The sequence below is a fragment of the Geospiza fortis genome, unplaced genomic scaffold (assembly GCF_000277835.1).
Source record: "Geospiza fortis unplaced genomic scaffold, GeoFor_1.0 scaffold153, whole genome shotgun sequence".
Lineage (NCBI taxonomy): Eukaryota > Metazoa > Chordata > Aves > Passeriformes > Thraupidae > Geospiza > Geospiza fortis.
Genome location: NW_005054498.1, coordinates 777,709 through 786,625, shown reverse-complemented (window position 1 = coordinate 786,625; position 8,917 = coordinate 777,709).

Sequence of the window (8,917 nt, the reverse complement as noted above, 5' to 3'; positions counted from 1 at the left end):
AGCAGTTCACTTTACAGGTCTTATCTCTCTGATGGTACCATTAATGTAGTTTTTAATTACACAGCATTGCAATACAGTGCCATTTTGCAATTTCTTTGCGTTGTACTTGAAAATAAGTTGAATTGCAGACTATTTAAAACTGCTTTCCTGCGCTTTCAGTAGCAGTGAGAGCTTACCTTATGTGAAGCCTTTATGTAAAAATATATTTTATAACAACCTCATAGATCTTTAACAAAACCAAGATTTGTATTAGCTTTGTATAAATGTTTGTGGCTTACAATTTTATATGTTTAACTTTTTATAAACTTTCCAGGGACTACTTTTTATTGTAAATTTTTTTTTTCTGTCCTTGCTTTAGTTTAAGATTGGCAATAAATTATTTCTAAGGGAGGTCTTAGAAGAAAAAGCATCACTTCTTTTTTATAAAACGGTTAAATCAATTCATAGTTTCAAACCTCTTACACTTGCTTGTACATTGCTCTGTACATACTCTCCAAAAGCGTTGCCTTTCAGCTATTAATATTTGCCTTGTGTACAAAAGTACTGACGATGAATAAACATATACAGCCTCATGTTGGTGTGATGAAATCATTTTTTCTGTTTATTAACGAGCACAGGCAGCCAGCTGACTCTTTTTGTTGGTTGGCAGAGCCTGGCTGATTTGCTCCTGCAAACACATCTTGTGTTTCAAATAAAATATGTAACAGAGTCAAACAAACTCTGCTCAGAAGGCTCCTCCAGGTTCTGCTCAGCGTGATGACTTTGTCCCCAGCAGGGAGGCACCAGGAAATTGCTGACTTGCACTTGACAGCCAGTTTTGTGCTCAATATTTAAAATATTGATGGCACTTGGGTGTGTTCTGCGACAAAGCTTTATGAATTATGGATCTTGATAGAGCGGAGTTGATTTTTTTTTTTTAGCTCTTTTTGCCTAAGCCAGCCTCTGCCTCCTGGAGAAGAGGCTCACTGGCTGCAGTACAAAGCAGGATTTTGCAGCAAAACATTGATTTCTCATCAGTTTTTATAGGCCTGAAATGCTTCATTTTCCACAGGATTCCTTGGGTTTGGCTGGCTGTGGCACTGAATCCCCAGAAATGCTGAGCCCAGTTCATCCCTGTTTGCAGAGCTGGAGCTCAGCACTGGTGCAGGGCCTGCTGACAGGCGCCAGGAGTGCAGAATTCTCTGTAGGTGTTTTCTGGGTGAGTTGGGGTCTGGAGGCTCCCAGAGCCACCTCTGATCTCTGAAACCAGTTCCAAACCTGCTGGATGTCCTGGGACTCATCTCTGTGCGGTTTCCAGGTCCTGCCTGTCCCTTTTTCACTCTGGAAAAGTCACACCAGCTGAACACTGTCTTGAAAATCCAGGGTTTTTTTCAGCCTTTTTTTCCTTTTTTTTTGCATCCTATTTCTTGAGATGCCACCTGAGGAGTAAAACCAAGCCCATCTAGAACTCAAATCACGTTTGTTGGGGTTTATAATCCAAATATCACAGGTGTAATTGCATTGCCTTCACCTGGGCTGCTGGTGAAGCTTTTGGGGACTCAAGCCTGGAGCAAACTGCTCTAGTGGAAGGTGTCCCTGCCCATGGCAGGGGGCTGGAACTGGGTGAGCTTTAGGATCCCCTCTGACTCCAACCATTCCATGATTCCATGATAATTCTATGAGATAATTAATAACATCTAAATAACTAATCATATCTTCTTAGGAATGGGTTAGTGGTGTTGGACCATCCTGATCTCTGATCACCTCCCCACACTGATGTGCTCTGGGCTGAAGTGCTGGGAAGAGCAGAAGTGGAAAAAAAAAAGCACATCCCAGGATTTATTTCCAGGAAGAAATGAAGTTTCTTCACATTTGCAACACTTTTGATTTACCAAAACACCTCGTTGCAGTGCTGAATGTAGGTTGGGTGCTCAAGCCTCTTCCTTCCTGTTAAAAGTAACTCAGTGATTGCACAATAACTGACAGGAGGGATTAAAAATGCACTGGGGCTGCGCCCAAAGTGTCCCTGGCTGTCCCCTGGCAGCAGGAGCTGACCTTGGTCCCTTTCCTGGGGAGCAGAGGTGACCATGGAGGGCAAGGTGCTGAGGAAGAGCTGCCAGGAGAGAGATCCCATGGGGAATCCAGCTGGAAATGGGGCAGGAATCTGCTCTGGGACAGGAATCTGTTCTGGCACAGCCCCTGCTGGGTTTGCCCTCTAAAACAGGACAGGTGATGGCAGGAGGTACCTCTGGCCCCTCCACCTGACTGTCCATTTGTGTTGACACCAGCTGAACTGTTCTCAGTGTATGTAAAATGGGAATTACTTGTTTAAATTGAAAAGAAGGACCTTATCACTCTGCACAGCTCCTGAAAGGTGCCTGTGCTCACCTGGGGCTGGGCTCTTTCTGCAGCAGCACTGACACAACCAGAGCACACAGCCTCGAGCTGCACCAAGGGAAATACAGGCTGGATAGCAGGGAAAAGTGTTTTACACAAAGGGTGATAAAGTTCTGGAATGTTCTGCCCGGGGAGGTGGTGGAGTCCCCATCCCTGGGTGTGTTTAACAAAGCCTGGATGTGGCACTGGGGGCCAGGGTTTGGTTGAGGGGCTGGGGCTGGGCTGGACTCCATGGTCTGGGAGGGCTCTGACAACCTGGGGATTCTGTGATTCTGTAAATTCTGTGATTGATTCTGTGATTCTGTGATTTCTGTGATTCAGTAAATTCTCAGATTCTGTGACCCAGGTGGATCCAGTCCCACAAGGCTTTGCAGTAGTTTTTTATTTGTGCCTAACTTCAGGTGCTCTTGGATTGCCTTTCTCTGCTTTATTTTCTGCACACGAGGAGCCAGGCATTGCTCCCACAAGCAGCATTTCCCTGGGTTCTTGCTCAGTGCCCTGCTCAGAGCAGCTCCTGCCATTCCCAAGCTGCTCCATGGCAGAGCCAGTGCTCAGCCTGGCTCACAAACAGGCAGCAGATGAAGATGAAGAATGAGATGAAGAATCCAAACATCCCCAGTGAGAGCAGGGGAGGCAGTCCCTGCCCTGAGCTGCTGCCTCTGCCCAGCTCTGGCTTTGCTGAATTCTGAGCACTGGATCTGACAAACCTGGGCTTGGGGCTCTGCTTGCAGCTCCATACAGTTGATATTTGAAGGCTGAGCACTCCCAAGCTGTGAGCAGCAGGTTGTGTTTGCTGCTCCTGGGGCAGGGAGGGCTCCCAGGCCCTGCAGGGGAAGGCAGGAGATGTTTGTCAGCAGATCCAGGAGCTGAATAAATCCCATTTGTCTGTGTGGATGGCTGGAAATGTAGTGACCCACTAAGATGATGCTGATCAGTGCAGACTGCTTTTTATTAATTCAGGACTTGCAGAGCAGGAGCAAGCACGAGATCCTGTGCATCCAACACTTCCAAAGCAAGTTTTTCCCACTCCCAGCATTCAGTAGTGGATTTTGCCTGTATAAAAGATGCTGATGCACTTCCCAGGATCCTGCCCATTGACAGGCAGCATCTTAGAGCTCAAATCTGCTGATGTCCAAATCTCTGTCCTGCCCAGCACCAGGCCAGCTTTGGTGGCTCTTGGCCAGGCTGCAGGTGCTGTCCTGTCCTCTCTGTTGTCACCTGCAGCCTGGAACACAACCAACTTCTCTGACATAGCAAAAAGCCACCTCTATCAGATCCAGAGGGGGAAAAAGGAGAAGAACATTTAATTTAACATCCCCATTGCCCCAGGCAGCCTTTGTGCTGAGTGATTGCTTCCAAGCTGAACATATTCCAGCCAGTGAAGTTTGGGGGGTGACAGCAGCTGGGAATAACTCACCTCCAGGAGTGTCCCCTCAAACTGTCCCTGCAGTGCCACCACCACCCACGGGAGCTTCAGCGCCTCTGTGCACCCCCAGTCTGTGCCTGGTTGTTGCTTTCAGCTTTTCTTGGAAGAAAAGCCAGCATCTGTCAGTGATACAGATCTTTCTTGGGTTGCCTAGGCAGAATATTTTGCATTTTTGCTGTATGAGCTGATTCTCTTTTATTGATCCAGAATCCAAGGGTGGGAGCAGCTGGGAATTGATGACTGGTTCCTGCTGCACCCTCCATTTTCCCTGAAGAAAAAGGAAGCAAACGAAAGAACTTCAGTGAAATCAGCATTTCCAAAGTGTTACTAACACCAGGATTTGCAGGGGTACAAGTTGAGCAAGGCTTCAGCAGCACCAGCCTTCTTACATCATGTCTGGCATTTGCTGAAAAATTGTCTAAAATTAAGGGCAAAACTTCCTCTTTGGTTCTTGCAGATGACCCACACAGACTCTCCTTCCCCCTCTCTCCCATGCCCACTTACAAAACTTGAGGAGAAAAGGGGATATTTCTTTTTTTTAAATTTTATTTCTCTTTTTATTTATTTTATTTCTCATTTTATGCTCTGCTGTGCTCCACAAGCTGCCTGGGGAAGGAGCAGCAGCCTGAGGCTCTGCAGCAGAAGCCACTCCAGTCCCTCCCTGTTGATGGTGTTGCATCTTCTCCCCCCCTCCTGCTGCTGCTCCTCTCACCTCTGCAATACTCAAGGTGAAGTATTATTAAACACCTTTTTATTTTTTTGGCCAGAATGTGGCAAACCCTAAATCCTCCTCTCTTTTCCAGTGAAATTTGGCTTTCGCTGTGCTGCAATGAAGCAGCGGGGAGTCACCCCTGGTGTTCTTTGGGGGTGTCACTGAGGAAAAGAGCATTTCTGCATGTGCAGAAGCAGCAGGTCTGTGGCTGCTGCTGTGAATTCTGTGATTCTGTGAATTCTCTGAGTTCTGGGGTTCTGGGATTCAGTGAATCACAGCCTTGTTCAGCTGACTGACACCACTGCAAGGAATAATCGTGCTCTTTGGCCCCTGCAGGGAGCCTGAAAGGAAGATTGGAAAACAAAACTATTTGCAAGGGCCTGGAGTGACAGGACAAGGGGGAATGGCTTTAAAATGACAGAGAGCAGGGTTAGATGGGATGTCAAGAAGAAATCCTTCCCTGTGGCTGCCCCTGGATCCCTGGAAGTGTCTCAAGCCAGGTTGGACAGGGCTTGGAGCAGCCTGGGACAATGGAAGGTGTCCCTGCCGTGGCAGGGGGGGCACTGGGATGATCTTTGAGATCCCTCCAACCCAGCCCATTCCACGCTTCCTCCCTTTAAGAACACAACCCCAGCTGGCTGAACTGGAAGGTTTGATATATGGAGAGTATTTAGCCATTTATTATCCAAATGAATTGCCAGAGGGAGCTCCTCTCCGAAAGGCTGGAAGGGGAATTGTTGTTCTCCCCTCTGCACAGCAGCAGGGATGGGATGGGATAGGAGAGCCCCTGGCAGCCCTGCAGCCTTCCTCTGCAGCCAGGCTTCCCACTGCTCCTCTCCCTAGCACGACAAACACCTGGGATGATGCCAAGGGAAGAGGGCAGAGGAGGAAAGCACAGCCTGGCACATCCCCTCCCTGCCAGGGGAGCCTGGGGTGGAATCACTGCCCACGTGGAGGAGATGGGAGCTGGCAGCTTCAGGGGCACCAGCAGGGAGAGAGAAGCACCTGCAGAGAGCCATCCCAGCCTGGCAAGGTGTCCCAGGTCGGTGGGATGGGTCGCTGCCAGGTGTGCCAGCCCCTGGCTGCACTGTCAGTGCAGTGAGACCAGCTCCACCCCACTCCTTTGTGCCCACTCCTTTGTGCCCACTCCTTTGTGCCCACTCCTTTGTGCTCAGCTTTGTGCCCCACTCCTTTGTACCCCATTTTGTGCCCAGCTTTGTGCCCCACACCTCTGTGCCCCACTTTGTGGCCCACACCTTTTTTACCCACTTTGTGCCCCACTCCTTTGTACCCTTCTCCTTTGTGCTCCACTCCTTTGTGCCCCACTTTGTGCCCAGCTTTGTGCCCCACTTTGTGCCCCACTTTGTGCCCAGCTTTGTGCCCCTCTCCTTTGTGCCCAACTCCTTTGTGTCCCACTTTGTGCCCCACAGTTTGTGCCCCACACCTCTGTGCCCCTCTTTTTGCCCCTCTCCTTTGTGCCCCACACCTTTTTTACCAACTTTGTGCCCCACTTTGTGCCCCTCTCCTTTGTGCCCCAGCCTGGCAGAGCAGCTGCTGTGGGTGTGGGAGGGCAGGGACAGCAGATCCCTGCAGGGAAGGTCCAGCCTGGCTTCTTGCTGAGGGGCTTTCAGGGCTGGACCCTCCAAGGCCCATTTGTGGCAGGATTTCACCTGTCCCATCTCCATGTTCACATCTGTAACACTCACAAACCTTTGCATTTAAACCTAAATTGAAACCTTTGCATTTAAGCCTAAACTTAAACCTTTGCATCTAAACCTAAATTTAAATCCTTGCATTTAAATCTAAACTTAAAACTTTGCATTTAAACCTAAATTTAAACCTTTGCATCTAAACCTAAATTTAAACCCTTGCATTTAAATCTAAACTTAAAACTTTGCATTTAAACCTAAATTTAAACCTTTGTATTTAAACCTAACCATTGCTATTTCTTTGCGTTGAAGTAACTCCTCCTCCTTTGAGCAGCTCCTGGCAGTGGTGTGGGACATAACCCCAGATATTTACAGTTCCTGTAAAGCAAAAGAACAACTAAACCATCTGAAATGAAACTAAAAACTCAACAGAATTTCCCATTTCCATGGCTCGTTGGATCCCACGTTTCTTTAGCACAGGCTGATTTTTTCCTCCCTCTTCTGCTCAGGTGGGATTCCTGTTGATGGGACGTGGATGTCACCCCATCCTTCTGTGCCAGGCAGTTTGGGAAGAGCTGCTCTTGCAATGTTTGTGGGAAATACTTCAGAGCTGGATGTATTAGTGGGAAAACCAGATCTCGGCTTGACTGACATGGCAAGATCATTGTCTGCAGCCAGCTCAGTTTGAAGTTCACACCAAAGCTTTGTGGAGGAGCTGGAGGGGCAGAGGGAGGAGCAGGACCAGTGTTGGTGGTTCTGTGCCATGCTCTGAGCACAGGGTGCATCCCAGGAACATCAGAGCACTGAATACAGCAGCTGTGCTTGCTCAGCAGCCCTAAGGGGAGGTGTGAAATTCAGCCTCAATCACCGCATTAGCAACACTTCCTGAGAATTCCAGGATCCCTCTTTTCTCTGGTTTATGTCTCTGAAATGCTGGAGAACATAATGAAATTATCAGGGGGAAAACAGAACATTAAAACATGGCTAATACATAAATATAGGAACCATGGGCTAAACTCCTCCTGTGCCTCCCAGCAAACCTCACCAGTGCTTGTAAAAGCTCCCAGACACAAAAAGCATCACACAAGTGTAAATATTGGAGCTTTTATTTGCTTGGATTTAATAAAAACCCCAAAGAGCTGTTGGGTGTGTGGAGGAAATGCTGTTCCTGACACCTGTACAAACCAGTAAAGCCAGAATGCCTCTGGTCAGAAGGAAAAGAGAGGGAAAATGTTTCCTGGGAAAAATACACGGAGGCAGGAACACCCTGAGGGGTTTCAGCTCGGGGTTCAGAGTGTGGTCATGCTGCATTGTCACTCACAATGCTTTTTTTTTGCAAATTCTACCCAAAACCTCCTCCAGAAAGGGTGATGCTCTCCTTACCAAGACCTCCAAGTTCTCCTTCCCTCTCTGCTGCTTTCTGCAGGTCTCTGAAAGCTTTTAAACGAGCTGGATTAATAAAATATGCCCCATCTCTCTCGTGCCCACATTCTAAATGAATCATGGCAATCCTGCTGTCAGCTCACAGGAGCAAACCGGTGCAGCACACCCAGTCCTCGTGTCCCCAGCCCGCGTGTCCCTGTCCGTGTGTCCCTGTCCGTGTGTCCCTCCTGTCTCTGTCCGTGTGTCCCTGTCCGTGTGTCCCCTTCCAGCCTGTCCCCAGCCCGTGTGCCCCCATCCCTCGTGTCCCTACCCTGCCTGTCCCTGTCCTATGTGTCCCCATCCCCTATGTCCCACGTGTCCCCACCCCGTATGTCCCCATGTGTCCCTGTCCCTGTCTTGCATGTCCCGTCCCTTGTGTCCCTGTCCCGCCTGTCCCCAGCCCGTGTGTCCCCATCCCTCCTGTTTGTATCCCGTGTGTCCCCATGCCCCCCTGCCTGTCCTTGTCCCGCCCGTCCCTGTCCCGTTTGTCCCCATGACCCGGCTGTCCCTGTCTCGTGTGTCCTGTCCCTCCTGTCCTGTCCCTGTCCCCTGTGTCCCCATGCCCCGCCTGTCCCTGTCTCCGTCCCACTTGTCCCTGTCCTGGGTGTCCCCATGCCTCGCCTGTCCCTATCCCTGTCCGTATGTCTCTGTCGCTGTCCCCATGTCCCCATGTTCCTCCTATCCCTGTCCGTGTGTCCCCGTCCCTGTCCGTGTGTCCCCATGTCCCGCCTGTCCCTGTCCATGTGTCCTTGTCCCTGTCCTGGGTGTCTCCATGTCCCCCTGTCCCCGTCCGTGTGTCCCTGTCCGTGTGTCCCTGTCCGTGTGTCCCTGTCCGTGTGTCCGTGTCCGTGTCCCCCAGGCCGTCCGGCAGGGGGCGCGCGCGGGCCGCGCAGCCGGGGGGAGCTGCGGGAACGGGGGGACGTGGACACGGGGACACACGGACAGGGACACACGGACAGGGACAGGGGGACTCAGGGACAGGGAGGGGAAAGGGAACAGGGACAGGGGGACACAGGGACAGGGGGCACAGGGAAGGGACAGGGGCAGGGGACACGTACAGGGACACAGGGAGGGGACAGGGGCAGGGGACACGTACAGGAACATGGAAGAGACACATGGAGGGGACAAGGAAGGGGACAGGGAGGGGACACGGAGGGCACACAGGGAGGGACATGGAGGGACAAGGGCAGGGAACGGGGAGGGGACGCAGGGAGGGGACACGGAAGGGACAGGGACAGGGGACACTGGGGCAGGGGACACGGGCAGGGACACGGGCACCTTCCCCCGGTCCCTCCGCCGCTGCCGCCCGGTGCGAGAGCCCAGCGCGGGCGG